Source organism: Rhinoderma darwinii, chromosome 1 (assembly GCF_050947455.1).
Source record: "Rhinoderma darwinii isolate aRhiDar2 chromosome 1, aRhiDar2.hap1, whole genome shotgun sequence".
NCBI classification, from domain to species: Eukaryota; Metazoa; Chordata; class Amphibia; order Anura; family Rhinodermatidae; genus Rhinoderma; species Rhinoderma darwinii.
In genome coordinates, this window is record NC_134687.1 from 291,676,659 (window position 1) to 291,698,994 (window position 22,336).

The 22,336-nt window shown below is 46.9% G+C and overlaps 1 protein-coding gene across 3 annotated transcripts in view; it reads right to left on the reverse strand.

Moving 5' to 3' along the window:
* Positions 1-1,471, reverse strand: part of SIN3B (SIN3 transcription regulator family member B) — a 75,423-nt gene extending 73,952 nt beyond the window's left edge. For all 3 annotated transcript variants that reach the window (XM_075825320.1, XM_075825319.1, XM_075825317.1), the window contains exon 1: positions 1,220-1,471. The gene's annotated coding sequence lies outside the window, so the exon portion shown is untranslated. The remainder of the gene's footprint in view (positions 1-1,219) is intronic.
* Positions 1,472-22,336: the final 20,865 nt, after the last annotated feature.

A 22,336-nucleotide genomic window follows, 5' to 3' on the forward strand; every position in this document is an offset into this window, starting at 1 on the left:
AGCCTTGGGCCCTGTTCACACAGAGTATTTTGATGAGCTTTTTGGAGCGGAAACCGCTCTGCAAAACTCATCAAAAACCGGCCGAAAATGCCTCCCATTTCAATATATCAATTGACATGTAAACAAAAAAAATAAATTCTAATAATAAAAAAAAAAAAAAAAATATATATATATATATACACACACACATACACTGCAGCCACCATTACTGTATTAGCGGATCACGTGCCAGGACACACCAGCTTTCTATTATTACAGTGTTGACGTACAATCGATTCATATTTTTTAAAGGGCAAGTAAACCTAAAGTTGGTATCTTATAAAAAAAAAAACCTGCAACTTAAAAAGAGCCGTAAATATCAGTAACCCACGTGTATACAATTTTTTCTAGAGAATAGTAGTGATCAATAAAAAGCAAAGATTTTTTTCTAGACTTAAGAAAACACTAGTCAGCCTCTCCCCAGCCAGAGATGGCTGATAACAGGGAATAACAGAATTTATTCAACTGCACAGTTTATATACAAGGAGTGTATGCCATTTTATCTGGGACGGTGTGTACTACATACTAGGAGAGGGAACGACTACACGCCACTTTACTTGGATACTATATGGCACAACACGTCGCACAGCGCTATATATTGTCGTTTTGGTCACGGACAATGTTTTCAGGGGCTTAGTGTAAAAAAAATGTGCCCTGGTAAGTCACCTCTGTCAGAAAGAGGACAGGTAAGTGAATATCTATTGCCAGGCAGATGTCTTGCCCTATTGATCCTCAAAAAAACCGAAAAAAAAAAATCAATAGCTTTGCAAATAACTGAGTGACGGCAGGCACATTACAGACGTCATCAAGAAGTGTAATATATATATATATATATATATATATACACACACACACAAGCCTACAGTACATGAAGGCAATACAGATCCCTCACTGTCTTGTAATAACATGGTTAACCCTATAAACTGCCCTCCTCTATTGAGTTAGTGCAGCTCTCCAGTACAGGTTATACCATTGCTGACTGCACAGTCCACAGCCGCATCTCCTTTATTCTACCCCCCCTCCATATTTCCCTGCCTGTGTATGACCCCCAGTTTATTGCATACAGCCGCCGCCGCTGCTCGGGCTCCATCATTGTATTCTCCGTCGCTTTGTGACTGTCCTCCATCTCTATTCTCCCTTTTGTGTCTCTATCCCCTACCCATAAAGACCCCGTCGTTACCTCCCCCTTTCCTCTGGCCGCTGTTATATCTCCTCAGTCTTCCCCGCCATCTTCATTAGTGGGGGGCGCTGTCATCTCCGCTCTCATGACACCGGGAACAGTCCGTAGCCTTCCAAACTGACACAAAGTACGACGGGAAATCCGCCGCCGTCAGCGCACGTAGCGTGACGTCACGTCGCACATTCCATCGGAAGGACGCACGGAGGTAGACAGAGTGGTATGGTAGGGGCAGGCTTGTGAACGGGAAAGGGGGCGGGGTCTCCGGCGAGCGGCGGTGAGAATAAGGGGAAGCGCAGACAAAAGGCGTCAGTGCTCTCCATAGCAACCAATCACTTTGCACTTTCCATCAGTCTAGAGCAGGTTTGGCAATGAAAGACGTGGTCTGGTTGGTTGCTATAGGAAACATTGGCACTGTATCTTTGCCTCCACTAGTTTTTAAACATTTATGTTGTGTATTTGTATTGCTATTATATGTATATTTGACCCTTTTATTTTCATCATTCTAAGAGCTAGTTCACAACGTTTTTTTGGCGCTGTTATTGACGCAGAAACCACATCGGAAACCCCAACAAAAAACTTCCAAAATCACCTCCCATTGATTTTAATGGGAGGCGGAGGCGTTTTTTTCCCGCAAGCGGAAAAAAACCTCTAGGGGGAAATACGCGTCATGTCCTTTCTTCAGGCGTTTCCGTCTCTGACCTCCCATTGACATCAATGGGAGGCAGAGAAATGTTTTTGCAGGGGGTTTTTGCCCGCAGCGCTCAATGGCCGTGGCCGAAAAACGCGTCAAATGTTCTGCCAGCAGGTCAAAATCTGCCTCAAAATTCCTTAAGCCCTGTTCACACTGTTTTTTTGCCGCGTTTATTTCCGTGGAAATGGTGGCAAAAACCACGGCAAGAAACGGCCGAAATTGCCTCCCATTGTCTTCAATGGGAGACGGAAAAAAACGCCGCAAACTGCCGAAGTTTTTTTAACAACTCGCAGCGTTTTTCACGCCCGTTTTTGGAGCTGTTTTTCCATGGAGTCAATGAAAAACGCCTCTAAAAACATCCCAAAAAGTGTCCTGCACTTCTTTTTCGCGGGGCTTCATTTTACGCTCCGTGTTTTGACAGCGATGCGTAAAATAAAGGCCCGTGGGAACAGAACATCGTAAATCCCATTGCAAGCAACGGGCAGATGTTTGTAGGCGTAATGGAGCCGTTTTTTCAGGCGTAATTCGAGGTGTTAAACGCCCAAATTACGCCTTAAAACACTGCATGTGAACATACCCTCACAGTAAAACAAAATGTTTCTGTCAGAGTAGGGACGCGCGTAGCGGCCAGGAAAAAAACGCCGCAAACTGCCGCTGCGTTTTATGACGCGTTTTATGGCAAAAGACACTCACGGGTTTTTGCCTTTGCCTGTTGAAGAAAGAGGTAAAAACCGTGGCAAAAATTCGTTAAAAAACGCCTGTGGTGCAAAACCACTTCATAAAAAACAAAGCTGATTTTTCCAGACAGAATTTTCTGCCTGCAAAAAACTCTGTGTGAATCGGGCCTAAAGGAATTTTGAGGCTGATTTTTACACCTGCAAAAAACTCTGTGTAAACTAGGCCTAAGGGTATGTTCACACGTAGTGACCAAAAACCTCTGAAAATACAGAGCTGTTTTCAGGCGAAAACAGCTCCTGATTTTCAGAAGTTTTTTTAACAACTCGCAGCGTTTTTCACGCCCGTTTTCGGAGCTGTTTTTCCATGGAGTCAATGAAAAACGCCTCTAAAAACATCCCAAGAAGTGTCCTGCACTTCTTTTTCGCGGGGCTTCATTTTATGCTCCGTGTTTTGACAGCGATGCGTAAAATAAAGGCCCGTGGGAACAGAACATCGTAAATCCCATTGCAAGCAACGGGCAGATGTTTGTAGGCGTAATGGAGCCGTTTTTTCAGGCGTAATTCGAGGTGTTAAACGCCCAAATTACGCCTTAAAACACTGCATGTGAACATACCCTCACAGTAAAACAAAATGTTTCTGTCAGAGTAGGGACGCGCGTAGCGGCCAGGAGTTAAACAGGGATTTTATGAAAACTACTGAATATTACAAAGTAAGGCCCCATGCACACGAACGTGCTTTTGCGGCCGCAATTCCCCCGAAAATCCATGGGAGAATTGCGGCCCCATTCATTTCTATGGGGCCATGCACACGACCATAGTTTTTACGGTCTGTGCATGGCCCGGGAGCCCGCAGCACAGAAAGAACGGACATGTCTTATTACGGCTGTCTTCTGCGGTCCGGACTCATGGAAAATAATGGCCGCGGCCATGTGCATTGCCCGCGATTTGCGGGCGGCTTGCGGCTGACAGTCCGCTGCCGGCCGACCCGAAAATCACGGCCGTGCACATGGCTACGGTCCTGTGCATGAGGCCCGTGATTTTCGGGCCGGACGGCCGCGGAGTGTCACCCGCGGACCACCCGCAAATTGCGGGCCGTGCACATGGCCGCGTGCATTAATTTATATGAGCCTGGAAATCACGGTCGTCTGCATGGGCCCATAGAAATTAATGGGGCCGAAAAAGCACATTTGTGTGCATGGGGCCTAATACACTGCTTAGATCAGGGTCTCTGGCACTAAATAGGGCACATAAACAAGGTCCGGCCACTGACGAGCATCTAAATGTCATGTGCGGTGGTGCCAGGAGGCAAAGAGAAGTATGCAGGGGTGGGATGCAGCCGATTCTTCCGGAACGGGCAGGAGAGGTAACCCTATCTGGTCTTCCCTGGATTCAATTGTATCCGCATTCTTAGGACAAGGATGCAATTGAACAGCCCTAACTAGCACTAGTGTGAGCATGAGAACCATAAGTTCCCTGCCCTGCGAATCGGCCCTTTGTCTATAATGCAGACGGCATGATGATGTCATCACGCCGCCTGCATCGCTCCGCCACTGCAGTTCTGGCCACAAGAGGCCAGGCCTGCATCGCTGGATAACAGTGTGGGAACGGGAACAAGTGAGTATGTAATGTTTATTTGTTTAAAAGGCACAGTGTATGGCACTTTCTGCAGGGGGCATAGTGTGTGGCACTTTCTGCAGGGGGCACAGTGTGTGTGGTACTTTCTACAGGGGTACAGTGTGTGGTATGTTCCACATGGGCACAGTATGTGACACTTTCTGCAGGGGGCACTGTGTGTGTTACACTTTACAGGGGTAAAATTTGTGACACCATTTACAGGAGGAAAGTGTGCAACACTATCTACAGGGGGCACAGTGTGTGGCACCTTCTACAGGGGCACAGTGTGTGGTACTTTATTAAGGGGGCACAGTGTATGTAATGCAAGCGGCACGATTATGTCATCACGCCACCTGCATCGCTCCGCAACTGCAGTTCTGGCCACAAGAGGCCAGGCCTGCATCGCTGGATAACAGTGTGGGAACGGGAACAAGTGAGTATGTAATGTTTATTTGTTTAAAAGGCACAGTGTATGGCACTTTCTGCAGGGGGCATAGTGTGTGGCACTTTCTGCAGGGGGCACAGTGTGTGTGGTACTTTCTACAGGGGTACAGTGTATGGTATGTTCCACATGGGCACAGTATGTGACACTTTCTGCAGGGGGCACTGTGTGTGTTACACTTTACAGGGGTAAAATTTGTGACACCATTTACAGGAGGAAAGTGTGCAACACTATCTACAGGGGGCACAGTGTGTGGCACCTTCTACAGGGGCACAGTGTGTGGTACTTTATTAAGGGGGCACAGTGTATGTAATGCAAGCGGCACGATTATGTCATCACGCCACCTGCATCGCTCCGCCACTGCAGTTCTGGCCACAAGAGGCCAGGCCTGCATCGCTGGATAACAGTGTGGGAACAGGAACAAGTGAGTATGTACAGGTCCTTCTTAATAAATTAGAATATTATCAAAAAGTTAATTTATTTCAGTAATTCAATTCAAAAAGTGAAACTCATATATTATATAGATTCATTATACACAGGGTGATCTATTTCCAGCATTTTTTTTCTGTTAATGTTGATGATTATGGTAATAATTCATGAAAACCCAAAATTTAGTGTCTCAGAAAATTAGAATATTATATAAGCCCAATTTCGAAAATGATTTTTAATACCGGAATGTTGGCCTGCTGAAAAGTATGTACAGTATATGCCCTCAATACTTGGTCGGGGCTCCTTTTGCATGAATTACTGCAACAATGCGGCGTGGCATGGAGGCGATCAGCCTGTGACACTGCTGAGGTGTTATCAATGCGGCGTGGCATGGAGGGGATCAGCCTGTGGCACTGCTGAGGTGTTATCAATGCGGCGTGGCATGGGGGCGATCAGCCTGTGGCACTGCTGAGGGGTTATGGAAGCTCAGGTTGCTTTGATAGTGGCCTTCAGCTCGTCTGCATTGTTGGGTCTGGTGTCTCATCTTCCTCTTGACAATATCCAATAAATTCTCTATGGAGTTTAGGTCAGGCGAGTTTGCTGGCCAATCAAGCACAGTGATATTGGGGTTATTAAACCAGGTATTGGTACTTTTGTCAGTGTGGGCAGGTGCCAAGTCCTGCTGGAAAATGAAATCAGCATCTCCATAAAGCTTGTCAGCAGAGAGAAGCATGAAGTGCTCTAAAATGCCCTGGTAGATGGCTGCGCTGACTCTGGACTTGATATAACACAGTGGACCAACACCAGCAGATGACCTAGCTCTCCAAACCATCACTGACTGTGGAAACTTCACACTGGACCGCAAGCAACTTGGATTGATGCCTCTCCACTCTTCCTCCAGACTCTGGGACCTTGATTTCCAAATTTAATGCAAAATTTACTTTCATCTGAAAACAGGACTTTGGACCACTGAGCAACAGACCAGTTCTTTTTCTCCTTAGCCCAGGTAAGACGCTCCTGACATTGTCTCAGGGAATGCGACAGTTGTAGCCCGTTCCTGGATACATCTGTGTGTGGTGGCTCTTGAACCACTGACTCCAGCCGCAGTCCACTCCTTGTGAATCTCCCCCAGATTCTTGAATGGCCTTTTCTTGACAATCCTTTCAAGGCTGCGGTTATCCCTGTTGCTTGTGCACCTTTTCCTACCACACTTATTTCCTACCTCTCAACCTTCCATTAATATGCTTGGAAACAGCACTCTGTGAACAGCCAGCTTCTTTAGTAATGTCCTTTTGTGGCTTACCCTCATTGTGCAGGGTGTCAATGACTGTCTTCTGGACAACTCTCAAGTCAGCAGTCTTCCCCATGATTGAGTAGCCTACTGAAACAGACTGTTGGACCATTTAAAGGCTTAGGAAACATTTGCATTAACTGTTAGCCATAATCTTCAACATTAAAAGAAAAAAATGCTGGAAATAGATCACTCTGTGTGTAATGAATCTATATAATTTATGAGTTTCACTTTTTGAATGTAGTTACTGAAATAAATTAACTTTTTGATGATATTGTAATTTATTGAGAAGGACCTGTGTCACGATGCGGGGTGTGGACACACTGGGCCGTACCACGTAGCGGGATAGCAGCTGGCCACAGATACAATGCAATGTCTATAGTCCAGAAAGGGTATCTGAGGCAACGTAGACACTAGCGGTAGATTCAGGCTAAGATGAGGCGCCGATAGCAGACAAACACCCGGCGGGGTGCGACACAATATATGCAGCGGAGGGCAAAACACGACTCCAACTCTTGACGGCATAGAGGCACCAGATACAGGGTACAGGCAGCAGGAACGGGTAACACTGGGAACTGGAAAACACTAGGAGACCATTTGCAATGACAAACTTTAGGTAACATAACAACGCTCAGGCAAGGATCGAGAGGGCAGAGCGCCTTTTATAGTCCTAAAGCATTCTGGGCTGATTGCAGTATTCTGCAACTGTGCGCGTACCGGCCCTTTAAGGCCGTGGGCGCGCGCGCCCTGCAGGAGACAGTGTCCTGGACCAGGAAGTGAGTGCCGGCGTCTCTAAGGAGGGAGACGCCGCCGGGAACTCACTCGTCCATGGCCACGGCCGTCAGAGTGTAAGTCAGGACGACGGTCCACGGCCATAGACGTTACTGTATCCCCCCTCTTACGGCCCCTCCTCTTGGGGCCAGAGCGGGAGAGAAACTTCTTCATGAGGTCAGGAGCACCAATGTTCTCCTCTGGCTCCCAAGACCTCTCCTCTGGACAAAATCCCCTCCAATACACCAAATAAAACGTCCTTCCTCCTACTTTCTTGGTGGCCAGGATCTCCCTCACCTCGAAAGTCCCTTATGAGCCGCCAGGAGCCACTGCAGAACTAGTAGTCGTGGAGTAGCGGTTCAGGACCACGCGCTTCAACAGGGAGGCATGGAAGGAGTTTGGGATCTTGAGGGTAGGAGGCAGCCGAAGCCAGTAAGACACAGGATTAATTTGCTGCAGAATCTCGAAGGGTCCGAGGAACCTGGGGGCAAATTTGCAAGATGGCACCCTCAGCCGGATATTCTTGGAAGACAGCCAGACCTTAGTACCTGGAAGAAACTGGGGAGGTTCTCGTCCTCTAGTGTCTGCCTTTTTCTTCATGCGGTCGACCGCCAACAGAATAGAAGATCGGGTCTGCTGCCATATCTGCAGAAAGTCCCTGAAGGTAGAGTCAGCTACAAGCACCTGGGACATAGTGGAAACAGGAAGAGGTATTCGTGGATGTTGGCTGTAGACAATGAAGAACGGGCTGGAGGTGGTGGACTCACTAGTATGGTTGTTATAAGAGAACTCAGCCCAAGCAAGCATCTGCACCCAGTCATCATGCTGCCTGGAGATAAAGTGCTGCAGATAGTTCTCCATAATATGATTAACCCTCTCGACTTGACCATCGGACTAGGGATGGTAGGCCGAGGAGAAGTCCAACTTTACACCGAGGAGACCGCAGAGTGCTCTCCAGAACATTGAGGTGAACTGGACCCCTCAATCCGAGACAATATGCAGAGGCAAGCCGTGCAGATGGAAGATGTGTTGGACGAAGAAGCCTGCCAGTCGGGAAGCAGAAGGGAGACCAGTTAGTGGAACAAAATGAGCCATCTTGGAAAATCGATCCACCACCACCCAGACCACACTGCATCCAGCAGAGAAAGGCAGATCTGTGACAAAGTCCATTGCAATATGTCGCCAGGGGGCATCAGGCACAGGCAGTGGTTGGAGCAGACCAGCTGGTCTGGAGTGGGCAACTTTATTTGCTGCGCACACCGTACAGGAGGAGACAAAGTCTGTGACGTCTTTGGGCAGCGTGGGCCACCAGAACTGACGGGCAATTAGGTCTCTGGTCTTACGGGCACCCACGTGACCTGCCAGCTTGGAACTGTGTCCCCAGCGAAGGATTCTTCCCCTGTCTGCCAGACGTACAAAGGTCCTTCCCGGAGGAATGTCTCTAACTTGCAGAGGGTTGACAGAGATGATGCAGGAAGGGTCAATGATATTCTGTGGGGACTCCACAGTGTCATCTGTCTCAAACGACCTAGACAAGGCATTGGCCCTCACATTCTTGTCGGCAGGTCGATAGTGGAGCTCAAACTGGAACTGAGCGAAGAACAGCGACCGCCTGGCTTGACGAGGATTCAGCCGTTGAGCCGTCTGAAGATAGGTGAGGTTCTTGTGGTCCATGAAGACCAGGATTGGATGAGCTGCACCTTCTAGTAGGTATATAACCTAAAAGAAATAGATGCTCGCAAAGCACAAGGGATAATGAAAATAGAAAAATACTTTATTGAAATACATGAGGAACAATAAACAATAGATTAAAATGAGGAATCCACAAACCACAGTTAAAAATGGGACAAAAGACTGTGTAACTACTGAATGAATACAAAGTACAAGTTTGTACCTGTAGCAGACCTTCAAGAACGTGCAAGTGCAAATGCAGCCCAAAAGAGGGCATAAAGGTAATGTAATGACCTTATATAAGTGCAGAAAAGTGCTATATAAACACAATAAGTGTATATGATAATATTAATAAGTCGAGTGGCGGAAGTGACGACATTATAAATGCGGTTGTGTAACATGTATTAAAATGTCATGTGGATGGAGAAGAGATTTATAATGCCGATAACGCCATTGTTCTTTTCTCAAGTATACTAGATATATTGCCATGACAACCAAATTCATCACATAATTCCTTAATTATATTTGTTCCATACTTATCCTATGGCAACTTTAACACATATGGTAGTGATCACTAACACACACACATACATCTTTATCATACTTACTGTTCTATCTTCATCCCACTCCTATACTAGCTGTCAGACGGCAATCGCAGCGCCGCTAACGTCACTTCCACCACTCGACACAGATGTACTTCCGGTGCCTCACATATAAACACTGGCGATACTCACACGTTCCAGATACATAGGGCAGATCCGGCAGACATCCCATACCAGTGACACTCATAATCAGGTACAGTTCTTCCTGTTTTCTCTGGTTTTCGTTTGTTTTCTTTTTCTTTTCTGCCTTTCCTGTTCTCTGTTCCTTTCCTTTTCTTTATTCCATTCTACTACTCCCCGGTATTTTGTGGTATGGTCTACTATCATGAGGATTCTCTCCTCTTTCTGCTCTATTAGGCTATGTTCACACGGAGTATTTTGGGGGAGGAATATCTGCCTCAAAATTCCGTTTGGAACTTTGAGGCAGATATTCCTCTCCCTGCACGCCGATTTTCGCGGCAATTATCACGCCGTTTTTCGCCCGCGGCCGTTGAGCGCCGCGGGCATAAAACAGCGAGAAATACGCTTTCTCCTGCCTCCCATTGAAGTCAATGGGAGGTCGGAGGCGGAAGCGCCCGAAGACAGGGCATGTCGCTTCTTTTTCCCGCGAGGCAGTTTTACTGCCTCGCGGGAAAAAGACGCCGACGCCTCCCATTGAAATCAATGGGAGGCGTTCTCGGGCCGTTTCTGCCGAGTTTTGCGACGCGGTTTCCGCGTCAAAAAACTCGGCAAAATACCCCGTGTGAACATAGCCTTAGAGTATATTGTTATTCCAATTCTAGCTACTCGGCCCCCAATGTAATATACACATGTGACTAATATATTCATGGTAAATTATACTCAATATCGTTATATTATCTCTTGATACATTATTCTCTTTGCAATACCTTAGGTGATGTATCCTGATACTGTACCAACATAAGAAAAGATTATATCATCTAAATGTTGATCTATACAGTATTATTTTTTGTTTACATTTTTCATTTGTTAATTATACATGAACTTGTTTTATTGCTATTATGTTAAAAAAATATTTTTTCATTATTTCAGCGACAGTGACAAAGGCCGTGGATCGGCCGAAACGTCCTATCAAGTTGCTCACTACTATAATATTGCCATTTATGTCGCAATAAAACTCAAATATTTTGCATCTTGATCCTTTTTGTACTTTTGTGTGTGCTGGGGTTCTATTCTTTTCAATGTCTCATTATAAGGGCGGATTTACACGAGCGTGTGCGTTTTTGCGCACGCCCAATACATGGCATTTTCCGTGCGCAAATGCACTTAACAGCTCTGTGAGTCATCACATAGGATGCGTGGCTGCGTGATTTTCGCGCAGCCTCCATTATTATGACACTCTGTTTGGATGTTTGTAAACAGAAAAGCACATGGTGGTTTTCTTTGTGCAAACATACTTTTGACTGCTGTTCCGCGAATCACGTGCATCCCACGGAAGTGCTTCCGTGTGGTGTGCGTGATTTTCACGCACCTATTGACTTCAATGGGTGCGTGATGCGCGAAAAACGCAGAAATATTGGACCTGTCGTGAGTTTTACGCAGCGGACTCACGCTGCGCAAAAATCACTGACAGTCTGCACTGCCCCATAGACTAGCATAGGTCCTTCCGACGTGCGTGAAAAACACGCGCGTTGCACGGACGTATTACACGTTCGTGTAAATCCGCCCTAAGACAGCACATACTGATCTAGCAGGATCCCTATGCGCGGAGTAAATGAATGGAGAGAAGTGTATGATGCTGATTGGTCACTGATTGGTCAGCGTCATACACTCCTCTTTACAACGCCCACTTGGTCTAAAGTAAAAACACGCCCACTTGGGCATTAAGAAACGAATTAGCATAAAGCTTAAATCGCTAATAATGTGGTAAAAATAGATCGTTTTTCTAAATAAAAAGAACTGCTGTTACCTACATTATAGCGCCGATCTCCTTATGTAGGAGATAGGCCACTTATAATGTGGTGACAGAGCCTCTTTAACACGAGCGCAGACATCACAAGCAGAGACATAGGAACAAACATCACAAGATAAAGACAGCCACCAATAGAGCCGTGAGACAAATTTTTTAGTTCCAGTTAACCCTGGATTGGCACACAAACAGAATCATGTATCTCATTGAGCAAAGGAAATCTGAACTGAGCAGCTACAAACAATCTCCCAACAGCAATGGTTTACAGGGCGAGTTGCTGACATTCTTTAATCTTAGCTGCAAGATCAGGTAATATTACAGCAACCAGTATCCCCTTAGATAAAATAGGTTCAGGATGAATGTTGGGGACCTGTGAGGAACAGAAACTTCAAGATAATGCGTCGTCCCTGAAATTTTTAGACCCGGATCTGTAGGTTACAATAAAGTCAAATCTGGTAAAGAACAAGGCCCACCTAGCCTGTCTGGGATTGAGTCTTTTGGCTGATTCTAAAAAATTCAGATTTTTATGGTCAATACAGTAATTTGATGTCTAGCTCCCTCTAGAAAGTGGTGCCACTCTTCAAACTCCCACTTAATAGCAAGAAGCTCACGATTACCTATATCATAATTCTTCTCAATGGTAGAAAATTTGCGAGAAATAAAAGCACAGAGACGCAAATTAGTCAATACAGAAGATCCTTGAGACAACACAGCCCCCACACCTATTTCTGAAGCATCAACCTCAGCAATAAAGGGGCTAGAAAGTCAGGTTGAACAAATACACGTGCTTCCATAAAACACTGTTTCAAAGGCGGAAACCGCACTAGGTTTCGAATTTACAAGTCCAGAACCTTTTTTCGTAACATCCCTCAAAGGATTGGCAATGGAGGAAAAATTATAAATACATTTTCAGTAATAATTAGCAAAACCTCTGCAGAGCTTTTAGTGAAGTGTGTTGAACCCAATCAAGAATCGCCTGAACCTTAGCGGAGTCCATACGAAAATCATGACGAGAAAGAACATACCCCAAAAAATTAACTTCCGGAACTCCAAAAAGACACTTTTCAAATTTTGCGTAAAGACAATTTTCCCTCAGTACTTGAAGGACGGATCTTAAATCTTGAACATGAGAGGGCCAATTGGAAGAAAACACAAGTTTATCATCCAGATACACAACAACAAAGCGTCCAATAAAATTTCTAAAAATATCATTAACCAGGTTCTGAAAACCCCCTCGAGCATTACTTAAACCAAAAGGCATGACTAAATACTCATAATGACCATCTGGAGTATTAAATGTTGTCTTCCACTCATCCCAGAACCAAATAGTAGGCCCCGCGTAAATCCAGTTTAGAGAACCACCTGGCCCCTAAGATCTGATTAAACAGGTCCAGGATGAGTGGTAGAGGACATTGATTCTTAACAGTAATCTTATTTAATTCACGGTAGTCGATACAGGGTCTTAAACCGCCATCTTTCTTTTCAAAAAGTAGATGGACGAGTATGACCCTTATGGAGACTGTCTTTAATATAATCTTTCATGGCCTGTCTTTCCGGAGCAGAAGGAATATAAATCTGTCCCTTAGGAATCGTAGCATTAGGGAGAAGTACAATGGGGCAGTCATACGGCCTATGAGGAGGGAGAGATTCACAACCAGTTTCAGAAAAAACATCCTCAAAATCTTGAATGCACTCAGGCAACGGTGCATTGCAAGATACATTAGTAATAGACAGATACATGCAAGATTCATAAGATTTAGGATTCCACTTAATCAAATCTGCTTTTAACCAATCAATAACGAGATTATGTGTCTGTGACCATGGAATACTCAATATTACCTCAGAAGGCAAAATTTCTAGGATAAATAACGAGATTAGTTCAGTATGTAAGGTACCCACTTCCAAAGTAACAGGCGGAGTGGGGAACTTGTCCGACCCCTGAGAGAGAAGGGTATTATCTTTAGCAGAAACTTTGACAGGGCTACTCAGTTGAACGAGGGGAATAGCCGATTGTTTAGCAACCTGTAAATCCCAAAAATTTGCCGCAGAACCACAATCTACAATAGCCTGACCAGAAATACAAAAATGTTTAAATGATACATTAACAGGCAAAAGGATTTTTTGCAAAAATGTGGGAAAAACCTGACTGCCCAGATGGCATTCTCGGGGACCATCTAGGACCTGAAGTTTTCAAGAGCTGGACATTTGGAACAGTTCTTGAGCATATGACCAGCGTCCCCGAAATAGAAACACAGCCCTCTTTGTTTCCGTTCTTGAGAAGACATCGGGGAGCCTAACTGTATGGGCTCCTTTGAATCAGATGAAGGGTTCTCAGCGCGGGGAAGAGGAGAGACCATTGCTGAACTTTCTTTTTTGCGCTCTCTTTGACGTCGGTCAAGACGCACAACAAGATTCATGGTATCCTCTAAAGTCGACGGCGGAGGGTAATTTACTAGGAGATCTTTCAAGGTTTCAAAAAGGCCTCGGCGGAATTGACATTGGAGCGCTGCATCATTCCGCTGTGAAGAGACGGACCACCAGCTAAATTTGGAACAGTAATCTTCGACAGGATGCTGTCCCTGCTGGAGAGATAACAGATTGGTCTCAGTCTTTGGAGTGATATCTGGTTCACTATATATTAAAGGGAATGTGTCGCGAATTAAACCTTTTTTTAAGTAAGTTACTTATTTCTATTATATTTTTTAAGTTTTTTGCTGTATTTTTTTTCCACATGGTATTAAAAATGAAATAATAATTTGACATGTTTTCCTGAGTTGGCCACCAGAGGGAGCACTTCCCAGAATTACAGGAAGGTGAATAAGGCAAAGTAACCTGACTCAAAGCTGCCATAAATGTGGGAGGGAATCTCATCACCCCTCCTACAAGCCAGGAAAAGGTGTCTTCAAATTGCTAAGCAGTTTCCGGCTGCCATTTTGGGTGTGATTGTTGAAATTTCAGCTGGCAGAAGCTATAGGACACACCAAAAGGCTAAGGGTATGTTCACACACTTACTAAACAAAGGGAAAACAGCTCCTGATTTTCAGCCATTTTCTAATCAAACTCGCGTTTTTGGCTGCGTTTTTTACGGCCGTTTTTGGAGCTGTTTTCCTATAGAGTCAATGAAAACGGCTCCAAAAACGTCCCGAGAAGTGATATGCACTTCTTTTTGGCGGGCATCTTTTTACGTGCCGTTTTTGGAAAACGCCCCGTCGGAACAGAACGCCGTATTTCCCATTGAAACCAATGGGCAGATGTTTGTAGACGTTCTGCTTCCGATTTTTCAGCCGTTTTTCAGGACGTTTACAGCCCGAAAACGGCTGAAAACAGTGCGTGTGAACATACCCTTAGAATGATGAAAGTGAAGTGAATGTCTTTTCAGTTGACAGGTTCACACGGCGTGTATTTGACAAGTTTTTTTTGCGCATTTTACATGCCTCTCCTGCTAAATGTATTTATCCCTCCATCCTGCTGACAGTCTCCTCCAGGATCACCACTCAATACTGCTGACAGTCTCCTCCATCATCACCACCCAATCTTCCTGACAGTCTCCTCCAGCATCACCATACAATCCTGCTGACAGTCTCCTCCATCATCACCACCCAATCTTGCTGACAGTTTCCTCCAGCATCACCATACAATCCTGCTGACAGTCTCCTCCAGTGTCACTACCCAATACTGCTGACAGTCTCCTCCAGTGTCACCATACAATCCTGCTGACCGTCTCCTCCAGCATCACTGTCAGCAAGATTGTATGGTGACGCAGGAGGAGGCTGTCAGCAGTATTGGGTGGTCATGATGGAGGAGACTGTCACACCACTCTGTGAAAGGAATAACCATCTACTGCTGACAGTCTCCTCCCTGACCTCCTTCTGACGGATACCTCACCTCCTCACCCGATCACAGTCCGCACACTGTCCACACTGACAATACATTTAGCGACAGGGGGGGCCGTCAGGGGGGCCCGCCGGGGGTCACGAGAGCGGGGGTCTGTGAGAGGGAGGGACAGACAGAGACACACACCTTACCTGCAGTGCAGCCGGTCTTCATAATGGCGCCTTCTATCTCCCTACAAACCGGCTTCTCTGCTGTGGGACTCTGAACTGCGTCTGCGCAGTACAGAGCCAGATAGCAGAAAAAATGAACGGCTCCAGTTCATTGTGTCCTATGCCCTGTGCTGCCGTATTACATCCGTGTATGTGTAGTTAAGGCATTATTTACACGAACGTGTGCATTTTGCGCGCGTAACAAATGCAACGTTTTGTGCGCGTTGCAGTTACGTGTGTCATCAGTGTTTGGTGCGTTATTTTTGCGCATATGGCGTCCTTATGTCACGTGTTTTTGACGTATGTAAAATGAAATAAAGGAGGTGGTTTTATTTTTCTCTTCATTTCTTGAGCAACTGTTTCGCGAATCACTCACAGCACATGGATGTGCGTCCGTGTGATGTCCGTGATTTTCACGCACCCATTGACTTCAATGGGTGCGTGATGCGCAAAAAACGCTCAAGTATAGGACATGCAGTGAGTTTCATGTAGCAGACACACGCTGGGTGAAAAACACGGAATGTCCGAATGGCCCCATTGACTTACATAGGTCCTTGCGACGTGCGTGATTTTCACGCGCGTATTACGGACGTGAAATACGCTCGTGTAAATAAGGCCTAAGAGACCCATACACAGATGAAATAAAACATGGCAGCCCCCAGTACAGTAAGAAAGTGTCAATAAAAAAAAACTGTGTGTGAAAAATTGAATAAAGTCAATATAATATTTTATTAAATAAAAACATTGTTCCTTTAAACCTAGGGCAGCAAAGAAGGTCTAAACAGAAAAAAGTTCAGGGGAATCAGGTCTCAACGAAAAGGGAAATGACGAGACCAACTCGGTGCTGCTCTGTCTTAGCCTAAAATACAAATTACAACTCTCCCGAAAACTAATAAAAGACTTACGATCACCAGAAAAACGATCTGGTAAGTTCATTTTTGGTTCAAACGGAGAAGCAGCTGGAATGACTGTTTGGAGCTTCGCAGTCTCATGGTGTTGAATCCTTTTAGCCAGATCTTCTACCAGTCAGACCGTGCATCTGTTTCACTAGGCTATGCATGGGTTCCATTATGGAAAGATAATTTTTTAAATGGCTTGTGAATATGTGAGGGAATCACTGTAGACCAATTTCCCAGAGTGCAAGTAAGCGATTCCCCAAACGCAGCTGAAGACTGTCTGGATAAAGCGTGCAGGTAATCCGCTACCTCAAGTCCATCACTACTCTGATCAGCAGAGTCTAAGGCTACTCTATGGTCTTCACAAGAGCCCACCACAAGGCAGGTTAGATTTGGCTCCATAGAACCCAGGTTGCATTAACAGAATAAAGTGTTGGAAAGGAGGTGCAATGCAGGCAATACCAGAACAGAATCCAGACGGACAGAGGGTAAACAGCAAACATAGTACACAAACAGGAGAGACTGTAAGTCCAAAGCAGAAAGCAGAAGAATACCAGGAGTTGCAGAGGTTAAAACCAGCCGAGAGCAGAAAGTCCAAATCAGTGAGCAAAATGGTTAATCTAAAGATAAAGCCGAGGTACAGTTCCAATAATCCAAATAGTAAGGTGATACAGGGAGTAGCCAGGAGCTTAATAAGATACTTGCAAACACAAAGAAATTCACAAGCAATAATGGAAGAACTGACCAGACTTAAATACTCCACTCTAGAATCTGATGGGAAGAAGACAGAGAAATAAGATTGGCTCTGCAAATCAAACCAGAGCCATCCAGAAGCTAGGCTAGTAGTCATTACAATCTTAAAGAGACGGAAGATTCTTAACAGAAAGCTGCTTATAGCACTTCTCATCCCGTAGTTGTCTGTTTACTTCAAATTCATTGTCATGTCCGTGGCTGCGGGCCGTCAGGTTCACTCTCCTGACGTCCGCAGCCATGGGTCTGCGTGCGCTGGCCCCAGTCTCCTCCTCAGGAGACGCCAGCGCTCACTTCCACTCACCTCGGCCGGGTCCAGTAGGGTGCGCTCTGCACCGGACTTTAATGTTTAAATCAGCCCATGAGTGCCCTGGACTATAAGAGGGGCCCAGCCCCTTGCTTCAATGCCTGAGCGTTATTGTCGTATCCTAGTTAGTCTATGCAAATGGTCTCCCAGTATTTTCCAGTTCACAGTGTTTCCTGTATCCTGTATCCCGTGCTATCCTGGTCAAGTGCCGTGCTGTGCTGTATTTCACGCCTGTCCTGCTACTCCATGCCTTACGTCTACCCGTTGCCTAGTCGCAGCCAAGCCTGCCTTGCTACTGTCCGAGCTGCCACAGGTACCCTATACGAACTATAGACTGTTACCTGCACCCTGTTGGCCAGCTGCCATACCGCCAAGGCGGTATGGCCTAGTGGGTCCACTAACCCTACGTGACAGTACGCTCAGGCCATGGACCCCGCTGGTCGGTCCAAGACCAAGATGACGTCACAAGAGATGCGGACAGATATGCTGGACCTCCGGTCTCAACAGGAACAACTCCTCCAGGCCTTGAACATTCTCGCACGTCGGCATGAAGCACGAGCTGCCGTTCCTCCTACTACAGCTCCTGGCAGTAGTGATTCTCTGACTACACCTCCTGGCAGTGTTGATCCTCATTTTTCTTTGCCACTTCCTGACCGCTATGATGGAGGCGCAGGTACCCGTCATAGATTTTTGAACCAGTGCCAGATCCACTTCAGCTTGTATTCAAGGACGTTTTCGTCTGATGGCGCAAGGGTCGCTTTCATCATCTCTCTTCTCACTGGCAAGGCCCTTGTATGGGCGAATCCTATCTGGGAGAGACAGGGACCAGAGACCCGTGACTTCCAGGAGTTCCTCCGGACATTTTGTACGGTGTTTGAGGAGCCTGGACGAGTCTCCTCTGCAGTGGCTTCCTTGAACCTACGCCAAGGAGACCTCTCTGGGCGAGTACGCCATCTACTTCCGCACCCTGGCGGGAGAACTGTGAAATAATGAGGCCCTGGTGGTTACATTCTTGCATGGACTGTCTCCTAAAAATAAGGACGAACTTGCCGCTCGAGACCTGCCGTCTACCCTGGATGACCTCATCCTTCTGGCTGATTGATAGAAGGCTCCAAGAACGGCTCCAAGAGGTTCGTCGGGAGGGAGGTCTTCCTAGTCATGTCCCTACCTTGCAGCAACCCCTGCCGTCCTCAGATGCCGATCCTCCTAAGGAGTCTGTGAGGATGAACCAATGTAAGCTATCTACCCAGGAGAGACAACGCAGACGCACTTCGGGACTCTGTCTTTATTGCGGCCTTGGAGGCCATCTTGTGTGTATATGTCCCCAAATGCCCCAAAGCCTAGAGTTGGTTGGAGAGACAACCTTGGGCAGAGAAGGACTCCCGTCTAAGTTGCCCATACCCGTGACCATAGTCTCCGATGAGAAAACGCATCAGGTCTCTGCATATCTGGACTCTGGATCCGCTGCTAATTTTATTTGTAGAGACCTGGTGGACCTTCTTCAATTACCCACTACCCCTCTAGAGAGACCGTTGATGGTTGCATCGGTAAATGGACTACCTCTGCCAGACCCAGTTATAGCTAGGACCAAGCTGCTGAGGCTCCAAGTAGGGGCTCTCCACTCCGAATTTCTATTTTTCTATGTCCTATCCAAGGCCGTTAACCCCCTGCTGCTGGGCCTGCCTTGGCTCCGACTACATGCCCCAGTCCTGGTTCTCCAGTGGGGCCCCGAGTGTCACAGCCGATGCCTGGTGCAGATTCGTTCGGCCCAGCCTCCTCTGCCTCGGTCATTGGCAGAATTGCCTGGTCATTATGCTGCATTTTCGGACATCTTCAGCAAAAGGGAGGCGGAGACACTGTCCCCACACCGGGCGTATGACTGTCCTATCGAGCTGATCCCTGGTGCATCCCTTCCATGTGGTAGGATATATCCTCTCTCCTTGCCAGAGACTCTGTCCATGTCCACCTATGTTAAAGAGAACTTGGAGAGGGGCTTCATACGGAATTCTTCCTCCCCGGCAGGAGCCGGGTTCTTCTTCGTCAAAAAGGGGGATGGCTCCCTGCGTCCTTGTATTGACTACCGGGGTCTCAACCAGATCACGGTGAAAAATAAGTATCCGTTGCCACTGATCTCTGAATTGTTTGATCGTATACGTGGTGCCAAGATTTTTTCCAAACTAGACCTGCGTGGGGCTTACAACCTATTCCGGATTTGCCGGGGTGACAAATGGAAGACTGCATTTAACACCCGTGATGGACACTACTAAATATCTAGTAATGCCTTTCAGCCTGTGTAATGCTCCCGCGGTCTTCCAGGAGTTCGTTAATGACATTTTCCGTGACCTCCTCTATGTTTGTGTTGTGGTCTATCTTGATGACATGTTGATTTTTATTTCCAGATCCTATGACGCATCAGAGACATGTCCGTCAAGTTATGCTGTGGTAAAGGGAGAATCGTCTGTACGCCAGTTTGGAGAAGTGCGTGTTTGAAAAATATGCTCTACCCTTCCTGGGCTACATTGTCTCGAATAGAGGTCTCAAGATGGATCCTGAACAGGTAAAGTCCATCCTGCAATGGCCACACCCTCAAGGCTTGAGGGCCATGCAGCGCTTTCTGGGATTCGCCAATTTTTACAGACAGTTTATTCCAAACTTCTCCTCACTGACATCTCCTATCTCTAACCTCACTAAGAAGGGCATGAACGCCAAGGTGTGGACTCCGGAGGCAGAGTCCGCATTCAATAGCCTGAAGAGTGCCTTCAAGTCAGCCTCTATCCTCCATCATCCAGATGTTTCTCTACAGTTCTCGTTGGAGGTGGACGCATCCTCTGTCGGTACTGGTGCACTCCTGTTCCATAGAGGTTCCAAGGGCAAGTCAATGGTATGTGGATATTTCTCTAAGCTGTTCTCTTCCGCAGAACGCAACTACTCGATTGGGAATTGGGAGTTACTGGCCATCAAATTGGCCCTGGAGGAGTAGAGACATCTACTAGAGGGCGCAGCTCACCCCGTCCTGATTTTTACGGACCACAAGAACCTCACCTATCTTCAGACGGCCCAACAGCTGAACCCTCGTCAGGCCAGGTGGTCGCTGTTCTTTACCAGATTCCATTTTGAGCTTTATTATCGCCCGGCCGACGAGAATGTGAGGGCAAATGCCTTGTCCATGTTCGAGACAGAAGACACCATGGAAATTCCACAGAACATTATTGATCCGTCTTGCATTGTCTCTGTCAATCCCCTGCAAGTGGGGGACATTCCTCCAGGGAGGACTTTTGTGCGCCTGGCTGACAGAGGGAGAATCCTCCGCTGGGGACACTCTTCTAGACTAGCAGGTCACGCGGGGACCCATAAGACCTGGGATCTGATTGCCCATCATTTCTGGTGGCCCACGCTGCCCAAGGACATTATGGACTTTGTTTCTTCCTGCTCAGTGTGTGCAGCTAAAAAGGTCGCTCACTCCAGACCTGCTGGCCTGCTCCAGCCATTGCCTGTTCCCGATGCTCCCTGGCAGCATATAGCTATGGACTTTATCACTGACCTGCCTCTCTCTGCTGGATGCAGTACTGTCTGGGTGGTGGTGAATCGTTTTTCGAAGATGGCCCACTTCGTTCCTCTGACCGGTCTTCCTTCTGCTCCTCAACTGGCCAAGCTTTTCATCCAACACATCTTCCGCCTGCACGGCTTGCCGCAGCATATTGTGTCTGATCGAGGGGTTCAGTTAACCTCGAAGTTTTGGAGAGCCCTCTGCGGATTCCTAGGTGTAAAGTTGGACTTTTCCTCGGCCTACCATCCTCCGTCCAATGGTCAGGTCGAGAGGATCAATCAGATCTTGGAGAACTACTTACGTCACTTCATCTCCAAGTAGCATGATGACTGGGTGCAGTTTCTCCCGTGGGCTGAATTCTCTTACAATAATCACACCAGCGAGTCCACACAGAAGACACCGTTCTTTATTGACTATGGCCAACACCCACTAATTCCTCTCCTGGTGCCTGATATGTCCGAGGTACCAGCTGCTGACATGGCTTTTAGGGACTTTTTGCATATCTGCCAGCAGACTCGATCCTCCATCCTGCTGGTGGTCGACCACATGAAACGGAAGGCGGACACAAGGAGAAGAGATCCTCCTCAGTTTCTTCCTGGCAAGAAGGTCTAGCTGTCCTCCAGGAATATTCGACTGAGGGTGCCGTTGTACAAATTTGCTCCCAGGTTCCTCGGACCCTTCAAGATCCTGCAGCAGATCAACCCTGTCGCCTACAAGCTTCGGCTACCTCCTACCCTCAGGATCCCCAACTCCTTCCATGTCTCTCTCCTGAAACTAGTGGTTCTAAACCGCTTTACCAAGACTCCTAGCCCTGCGGTTGCCTCCAGTGGCCCTTCAGACTCCTTCGAGGTTAAGGAGATCTTGGACACGAAGAGAGTGAGAGGAAAGACTTTTTATTTCGTGGATTGGAGGGGGTTTGGTCCTGAAGAGAGGTCCTGGGAGCCAGAGGAGAACCTCAATGTTCCTACCCTTCTGAAGAAGTTTCTCTCTCGCTCTGGCCCCAAGAAGAGGGGGTGTAAGAGGGGGGATACTGTTATGTCCATGGCTGCGGGCTGTCAGGTTCACTCACCTCCTGACGGCCGCACTTAAAGGGGCAGCGCGCGCAACGGACTTTAATATGAAATCAACCCATGAGTGCCCTGGACTATAAGAAGGGCCCAGCCCCTTGCTTCCATGCCTGAGTGTTGTTTGTCGTATCCTAGTTTGTCTAAGCAAATGGTCTCCTAGTGTTTTCCAGTTCCCAGTGTTCCCTGTTCCTGTATCCGTGCTATCCTGGTCAAGTGCCGTGCTGAGCTGTAGTCGTGCTGTGCTGTATTTCACGCCTGTCCTACTACTCCACGCCTGACGTCTACCTGCTGCCCAGTCCCAGCCGAGCCTGTCTTACTACTGCGACAGGTTCCCTATACGAACTATAGACTGTGACCTGCTCCCTGTTGGCCAGCTGCGATACCGCCAAGGC